The sequence below is a fragment of the Furipterus horrens genome, unplaced genomic scaffold (assembly GCF_987537825.1).
Source record: "Furipterus horrens unplaced genomic scaffold, mFurHor1.1.pri manual_scaffold_9, whole genome shotgun sequence".
In the NCBI taxonomy this organism is placed as follows: domain Eukaryota; kingdom Metazoa; phylum Chordata; class Mammalia; order Chiroptera; family Furipteridae; genus Furipterus; species Furipterus horrens.
In genome coordinates, this window is record NW_028327179.1 from 45,171,646 (window position 1) to 45,181,144 (window position 9,499).

At 38.3% G+C, this 9,499-nt stretch overlaps 2 pseudogenes; both read right to left on the reverse strand.

Moving 5' to 3' along the window:
- LOC150001667 (eukaryotic translation initiation factor 3 subunit H pseudogene) lies at positions 1-6,757 on the reverse strand (annotated as a pseudogene).
- Positions 6,758-6,983: 226 nt separating this feature from the next.
- Positions 6,984-8,361, reverse strand: LOC150001668 (tyrosine-protein kinase Fer pseudogene; annotated as a pseudogene).
- Positions 8,362-9,499: the final 1,138 nt, after the last annotated feature.

The following is a 9,499-nucleotide window of genomic DNA, read 5'->3' on the forward strand; positions in this document are numbered from 1 at the left end:
TTAACTGTTGCATTCTTGAGGAGCCTGGGCTAAGAAGAGTTTGTCTTAAGTTTTGGACAGTGAATTCTTTGATGTTCTGGCAATTAAGTGTTGACTTGAGCTGCAATGAGCAGAGAATCCATCCTGGCTGGAGGTTGGTGAAGTTTGAAAAGTCTGGACAGATTCCCCTCTGGATGTGTGGGTATCCCTGAATGCTGGTGTTGCATATGCCCCTGCTGAGATGCTGCTGATACTGGTGTTACTGTTTTTGCTGTTCACTCATGTTCCTCAATTATATGTAATATTTAATGATATCTTGGCTCATTTCATCCACTCTGTCCATCAGCAACTGTAGATCCTTTCCCAAATGATTGCTGTTAGCAAGACTGAGCAATTCATATGTATCTGCTACAGCTGACTTCTTTTCAAGCTCCCACATTATGATTGATCAGATGTGAATTTTTAATCACAATCAGCACTTCAAATGTGTGCTCAAAGTTGATACTTCCTTTTCTCAATTCATCAGGAGAAAAATCCTTCGTTTTAGAATCTTCCATCAGTGTGGATATCAGTCTGTATGCCTTCAGTGAGAGAGTCCCTTGGGCAGTTTTTAAGGGATGGTAAATGAGAATGACAGATTCTTCAATGACAGATAACTGAACTGAGAATCGAGGAGTGCCAAGTGAGGAATGAGCAATATCATGTGCACTGGTACCAGCCCAGGTGGAGATGGTCAATGTTTACATGGTGAAGGCTCTTCATTATTTCCAGCTTTGACTGGATTTCATCAGAGTCAGCATCATCTCTGTGTGCTGGGTGAAAGGAAAGAAGCTGGTAATTTCAACCCCATCTTCTACAGTCAAGCCCCAAAGAACACCTTGAACCACCTCAGTTCCTTGTCTTTCTTGATGATGTTTTGTTACACAGGGGAACACAGCTTTTGTTGAGTTAGACCTGATACTTGTTTTTGACTAACTTTTGGCATCTGAATTAAAAAATGGCTCCAGTTTTTCTCTATGATATCAACTTTTTGAGTTACAGGATACCCTCCCTTTGTCCCAAAAATCATACAAAATGTACATACGAAGGAAAATAAAGAAAAAAAATTACCTGAATATACTGTTTATTTAGAGTTATTTTACTCATATAAAGGCTATATATTGTTACTGTAAGTCAAATTGTGTATAAGTAGTAAAGTTCTGCTACCAAACATACATACTAAGGTATTTTATCTTTTCAAATGACAGGCTAGGAAATGCCAAAATGAGATATTGGAACAGTCTCCTTCAGTTGGCAAAGCTTTCACAAATTGCTTCATGAGACCCAGTTTTATGTGCAGAGGTGGGAAGATAATGTTCTTTCTGTCAACAAGTGGCTCAGGTAGAATGTTTGGATCACCAGGTTTGAGGTCAGATCTTGGAGGCCAATTCGACTCCACCCAATGCTTCTCATGAGCTCTGCTGTCCCACATACACAGAAAACAGGGATACTTGGTGTATCTGTGTTGCTGACCAAGAAGGAAGCAGACCATTTTAAGGTCAACACAGATGATCTAATTGTGCTTGTGATATTGCAACAGATCAATGACTCTCTTTATGCCTTCATATTCTTCATGAAAACAAACTGAATGACCAAATGGGCCTGCACCAAATAAATTGCCATTGTGGAGAAGGACACACTTCAAGCTCTGCTTTGAGCTATCGATGAACAGTCATCATCCAGTTGCATTATAGATTGGAATTCCCAATTCCTCCATTAAACCATGTGTTATGGCAATACACAAAGCTACTGCCACTTTGTAAGTACTGCAGGAATGCACTTTCTCTTGATTGAAAGTAGCATACCTTTGCTCCTTTTTCAAGCAAGTTTTTCTCATGCAGTCTTGATGCTTTTTGGATAGTCCCAAATCTCATGCCAAATCATTCAACTCATGCTGATCAAATCCCTGATGAACTGGGTATCTTCAATTTCAAAATCTTCATCGTTGCTGTCACTTAGTTCTTCACCATACTCCTGTTTTTCAAAAGAGGGTAGTTCAATGAAAACTGGCACTGCGATTTCAACTGAATGAGCCAGTGGTGTGTAGCTGATGGTAGACTAGGATACTCTATTCTACACTTACTTTCCTTGTTATACTAAAGTAACAGTCACTTGAATGATCTCTGGGCTCTTGCCAACCATAGATATACCAAATGGCAATTTATCACATGTTCCCTTCGTCCACATCCATATACTCTCAACACACTGTTTGTACACCTTGTGAGGGGCCCAAAACTTATCTTGAGCACCAAGTTTTACTTTAAAATATGCGAAATAGGCTTGCCTGACAGATGTGCTGATGTTTGTCCTTTGACTGGGAATGGTGAAACTGCCACAGATATAACAAAAGGAATCGGGGTTGTTTAGGCACTTAGGGTGAGAAATAACAGAGGTAGACATGATCTGAAGGAAAGAAAATAAGTACGTATGTAAATTAAAAAAATAAATTCTGCTGACTCCTTATATACAGACAAGAACTCAGACTACACTTCGGAATACAATTCACTACACAGAGTGGCACACAACCTCTCACCACACTTTCTCATGTATAATTGAATAGCTTAGACAAGTATGAACCTGTCGCTGGTCTCCAAGGTTGTCCCTTACCCCTCCCACTTGAGGGAGGTTTGCTCTCAGCCAACAGAAGAACACTTGTGCTTCCCTCGATCCAGGTTCAATCTAGCCTAGAATGGTCACATTAAGATAAGCTGTACAGAAAAAACTTGATGTGATAGAAGAAAACTAACTGCAGTTTTGAAACTGGCATGCCAATTTAAGCCCAAAACAGCTGAAAAATCAAACTCAACATGAATTATGTTAAAAATTGTTTCCCTGGCCCTGGCTGCTGTGGCTCAGTGGATTGAGCATCGGCTTGCGAGAAAAAAAAAAAAAAAAAATTGTTTCCCTGTGTTATCTTTAGTACTATCAGACCATCTTGTTTGCATCAGGACTCAATCTCCAGACCCGCCCTTGCCTTTGCCTTTCCCTGCCAGGCTAGTGATAGAGTTAGAAGGTGTGGTGGCCATCTATCCTACAGTGCAGGAAGAAAGAGCTCAGCCTCTCTTGACCAGAGTTTTCACAATACAGTCTTGAATAATACTAAACTACACTTATTTGGAGGTTTTCACTTTTAAAGCTGGAATTCATTTAATAAATATCACATTTTGGATTAATAATACTTTGAGACTTCCAGCCAAGATGGAGGTGTGGACAGACATGCTGCATCTCCCTCCACAACTAAGAAGGAATATAACAACTTCAAAACTAGAAACAACCAGAAGTTCCAGAAAACAAAGTTGCATGAAAGTCCAACAAACAAAGATATTAAGAAGAAATACTCATCTAGACAGTTTAGGAAAGACTTCCAGCCAAGATGGAGGCCTAGACTGACATGCTTCATCTCCCTCCACAACTAACAAGGAATACAACTACTGCAAAACCAGAAATAAACAGAAGTTCCAGAAAATAAAGCTACATGGAAGTTCAACGTATGAAGTTATAAAGAAATGGCACTTGTCCGGATGGGTAGGAGTAGTGAAGCTGGGGCAGAGAGGTCAAGCTGTACTGGTGATGGCAGCTGTGGTGATGGCGGCGGGACAGCAGTAAGCACAGATGCCCATATTTAAGGGGAGGCAAGAAGCACCTGGGGAGCACCGCCGGCTGCAGACCAAACCCATCAGCTTGTGATTCCAATGCGTGGGAAGGCAGACCCCCATTGCCCCTGACTGTGAGGGCCAGAGAGGGTGGGGATGGAGGAAGAACCTCCCAGTCTCTCAGCAGAGAGTGAATGGTAGGAATCCATCTTGGACCCCTGCCCCAACACAAAACACCACAGTGTGGTGAGAAGGGTCGCCCAGTAGTGATGAATGCATGGGACTTCACCGCCTGTAGTGTAGGAGATTTGACAGCGCCCCCCAGGAAGCAAAAGCAAACACAAAACTGTCAGATGGCACAGATCATGATAGAGATCCCAGTGACACAGCTGACCAGCCATCACATATCTAATCTAATGGATCAGCAGATAGGAAATCTTTCTGAGGCACAGTTCAGAGATTTGGTTTTACAAATGCTTACAGATCTGACAGCAGATCTTAGACAAAATGGGGAAGGAATGAAGGCTAGCCCCGCTGAAATTAACAAAAACACTACTGGTGAGGAAACTAAAACCAGGGATCAAATCAACAAATCAGAACATAAGGGAGGAACAAACAGTCAACCAGTGCAGAAGGAGGAAACAAAAAGTGAGGAAAATGGGGAGAGGCTCAGAAACCTATGGGACAGCTATAAGCAGGCCAACATCTGAATCATAGGGTTGCCAGAAGGTGAAGAAGAACTAGAAATTGAAAAATTATGTGAAAAAATAATGAAGCAGAACTTCTCTAACTTGGGGAAGGAAATAGACTTACAGGTACAGGAAGCACAGAGAAGTTCAAAAAAACTACACCCAGGGAGAACCACACCAAGACACATTATCATCAAAATGTCAAAAATTAAGAATAAAGAGAGAATATTAAAAGCAGCAAGAGAGAAGAGAATTATGTTCAAAGGGATCTCAATTAGACTATCAGCTGATTTCTCAAAAGAAACTCTGTAGGCAGGAAGGGAGTGGCAAGAAATATTCAAAGTAATGAAAAGCCAAAACCTACAGCCACAATTACTCTATCCAGCAAAGTTGTCATTCAGAATAGAAGGGCATAGAAAGTGCTTCCAGGACAAAGTAAAACTGAAGGAGTTCATTAGATCCAAACCACTATTATATGAAATGTTAAAGGGACTTGTTTAGGAGAAAGAGGATCAAAACTATGAATATCAAAATGAAAACTGTATCACAACAACCAACAACAAAAGCTAGGGAATCAAAAAAAAGGCAAACTAAGTAGGCAACGAGAGTGGGAAAAGAATGATAGGTATGGAGAACATTTTGGGGGGAGTTCAGAGGGGAGGGGAAGAGGGGAAAAGAGGGAGATGGTACAGGAATTAAACATAGAAAGAGGGAGTGGAGTAGATAGGAAGATGTTGAGAAGAACTATATGCACAGCCAATGGGTATGGACAAAGAGAGGGGCAACTGGAGGGAGGGGGTTACCGGGTGGCGAGGAACAAAGGGAAAAGAAATTGGGACAATCGTAACAGAATAATCAATAAAGCATATTAAACAAACAAACTATCACATTTTGTGTCCCAGGTATTGTTCGTAAGCTAGAGTATAACTAAAATTTATTTACAGTTTTTCTAAATATTTACACAACAATTTTGAGGAAAATGTTATTTTTATTTTACCAATGTGTAAAATTATTTTCCGAGAGATTGAGAAATTCTCCTGACATATAGCTAATATATGGCATAGGTGAGATTCAATCTTAAATTATATCTGACCTCAAATTCTTTTCATCTACTGAAATACTTTTATAGAAGAAATATTAACAATAAGCAGATGACTAAAAATAATAATTCAGCATATCTAAGGTTATGAATAAGAATAACATGTAAATAAAAATACAAGCATTTATACATTTAAGATACTTATTTTACTTTTACACAATAGAAAATAAGGAATGTTAGAGGAAGAAAAATCAAAGTAAGTATATTGATATCTGGTAGGATATTATGTTTCCCATCACAGAAACTCCAGTGTAATCATAATTTTGAGAAATTTATTCTCTCATTTCACAGTGGCAAGGAGCCAGTCTACTTTTAGCTTATTCTCTGGTTGTACCTTCCGGTCTCATGAAACCAATGATAAATCTTTCAGAACTCCTGTTAAAGCTTCAGCCATGACCTCTGCCTTCCATCTATCAGGAAAAGGTGTGGGAGAAGAACATAACTTTTATCCCTTAATGACATTCCCTGGACACTGAACTTAACATTTGCCCTACTTCCTACTGACCAGAATTTTGTCACATGTCAACATCTGTTCATAAGAGAATCTGAAAAATGTGTTGTGTTCTTTATTCTTGATATCCAAATATCAGTTAAAAAATGGAAGGTAATTCACTATGAAAGAAGAGAATAAGTATTTAAGGACAACCAGACTTTCTGACATACTTTCCAAACCAAACTCATTATCAATCTTCATGTCTGGATTTTTCTCTTGTCAGTATTAATAACATCAGATTTTTTCATTCATTAAGACTCAAAGTCTTCTATTTTGAGATGCATTTTATGGAGGTGGAGGAGAGTATAGTGGGATAAATGATATGATTGACATGAGGTTGTGAACACACAATACAGTGTACAGATGATATGTTGTAGAATTGTGCACTTGAAACCTGTATAATTTTGTTAACCAGTGTGAACCCAATAAATTAAACTAAAAAAAAAAATAATAATAATAGATACATTTTGGGGAGGCATTATAGAAAAATGTGAAATTGTAGAACCATACAGGTTTGGACTTTCAGCATAGTCTTCCACTTGCAACTTCTTTTTATTAATGTGTTCTAACTCCCTTGTCCCTCAGTTTCTTTTTTTTAAATAGGAAAACCCACGGTATTTTACTCTGAGGTTTGCAAACATTATAATGTAATAATTTAAGTAAAATACTTAGAATTATACTTGACACAGGATAGGTATTCAGTAAATGAATTTATTGTTATTCTCTTCTTCACTTTGCCTCTTCCTTTCCCCCTATGATCCATATCAAGTCAGTTGCCATATCCTTGCAAGTTAACCTATAAAATACTCACAATGTCTTGTCCTTCTCCATTCCCTGTGCTCAACTTTATTTCATTGGCACTCATGGAGCTATCAGGACTAGCTCCCTAAACTGACTTCCCTGCTTTCATTTTTTCCTTCCCTGTGAAGCCATTCAACCCAACATACTAGAAATTTTTTTCCAAATAGCAACTCTAAGAAAAAGATCTCTGTTTTCTAGAGAAAAATTCAGAGCATCTTATATTAAATAGGCATGCCTCATGTAGTCGTACTCTTAACAAAGGGAAGTGAGACTGTTCTGGTATCCTGGAATCAGTTCTGTATGATGTAGACAGGCTGTGTTTGTGTGCAAACTCCTGTAAGTTTGACAATATTGGGATGATCCTATTGCTTGAGAAATTTGGCTTTTTGGTAAAAATTTTATTTTCAGTTCTTAAGGAAGACCTTTACATGTTTTAATAGCAACAGCAGTTTTATCCTTTAGTATGCCCTTAAATACTTCACCAAAATTTCTCTTACCCAGTAATTCTTCTAATGTGACATCTTCATGATTAAGAACCCACTTCTTATCCTTAGGAATAGGATTCAGCAGAACTATACATGATTTCTTAGTGATGACTTGTTTTATTGTATAGTGACAATATATAAGTTGAGGGATGTCTGAAAAATCAGTGCCTTCTAATTGATTTACATTATCAACATTTTGTATAATCAAGTGTATTCTTTGTTCATCAGAATATATGGAAAAGACAATTTCACCAGGTTTCTCATAGCTCTTTCACACCAAGAGGTCTCCTTGTGCTTTTAACTGATTTTGTGCTTTCCTTCTGGGAATTGCACCATGGTACAATTCCTGTTCTGCCAGATGGTCTCACTTACAGAGGTCAAGTCACAGAATGTTTAAGAACCCATTACAGCCCTGACTGGCATGGCTCGGTGGATTGAGCACCAGCCTGCGAACCAAATGGTCACTGGTTCAATTGCCAGTCAGGGCACATGCCTGGGTTGCAGGCCAGGTCCCCAGCTGGGGGTGTGAGAGAGGTAACCACACATTGATGTTTCTCTCCCTCTCTTTCTCTCTCCCTTCCCCTCTATCTAAAAATAAATAAATAAAATCCTAAAAAATGTATTTAATAAAACATTAAAAAAATTTTAAAAAAAGAAAAGAACCCATTGCAGATATTGGAGACCTAATTATTCCAGCAATTGAGTGACAAACAGATTCAAATTTGGATAGCCTTTCCTTCTATAGATGTAACTGACCATGCATCTTCTTCATATTTTATTATAGAAAGTGTTTTTTTCCCACCATTTTCTTGCACTTTTTGCTCTATTTTCTGTGCTGTAAAATTTCCCTCAGTGCACCTCAGCTACTGCACTAACTATTACAACTTCTCAAGTCTCTGTTTTGGCTCATCAGAGTACAGTTATTAGACTTCTTTTCATAGGTCTTAGAAGATTCCTCAATTATTTTCTCTTGTTCCAGGATAGCTTCCTTCTTCCTTGTTTAGAAGTATCTGCTGTGTCTGCGTAAGTCCTCTGCTAAAGTTGTCAACATTACTTGCAAATTCTCTGTCATTAAATTATTCCACATAATATCATTTGCCTGAAGCATTATATTTTCTTCTAGTAAGGGAGGCTTAAAGTTAATTTCTGGCTCTTCAGCAGCTGTCTTGGTAACCTTGATCATCTTTGCCTCTATTTGCTGATGAACACCTATATAATTTTTCTTCACCTGCTACTTGTTTTTGATTGTCATGGTAAGCCTGTGTAAAGGTCCAAAATTTAGGTCCTCTGCATGTGTCTTCTTTATCCTACTAAGTTGTTCTGTCTGCTGAATTGTAATGTAAGTAGCCAAGACTTTGATACATTGCTTACACAATTCATTTGGAAAGTACTTTCCTTATCAATTTGATTACAAAGGTTCTGTAAAGTAGATGTGTATTGTTTTTATCACTTTTTATCCTCAGGGCCATACATTTCTTCACCATTTCAGTAACTGTAATTCCGAGTCTTGCAATTTTAATACAGCTTCATGTGAATTCTTCAGGTCACTCCCAAAATCCATTTTTGTAAAACACGTTCTTTTCCTCCACACTGCACAAGTGAGCCTTCAAATCAGCACATTTCATGCTACTATTCATTGCTGGTCCTCTAGGCTGAAGTAACAGGTCTTTTTTGAATGATTACATGTTAGGGATGAGGAAGAAATGTGATTAAACAGTCGGTGAAGCCTCATGGGAACAATCATTGGTCCAACCAGAAAGCATGAGCTAGAACCTCCTGCCAAAAGCAGGAGCTCCTCAGGCACAGGAACCGGGTGCCACCCCCAAAATCTAAATTTTTGAAGCAAATATGGCAAAAGTTAATAATAGTTGAACATAGGGCTTTTGTATATGGGTTTCACTGTCCTTTCTGATTTCTGTATTTTTGGCATTTTAATAATAAATATTACAAATATTTTTAAAGGAATCTACCTTGTTCCTCAAGTGTAAAACTCCTAAGCTAGAAATATATGTTCTTTCCCTTCCCCTCTTCCTTCTTCCTCCTCCTCTTCCTCCTTCTTTTGTACCATGGCAGATGGCATGTGATTCTCATACTACCTCTTAATTTTTGGCTTGTATTGTACTCAATTGGTGTGTGTATATTGGTTTCTGTGTACTAGATTATAAGCTCCACGTAAGCTTAGTGCATGCCTCACTCATCTAGGCATACAATATAAGCAACTAAAACAAAAAATAACTCAGGCACTAATAATATCTTAGTTAAGGTGCTATAACACATTACCATAGGCTGGGTGACTGAAACAACAATTTGTTTCTCACAGT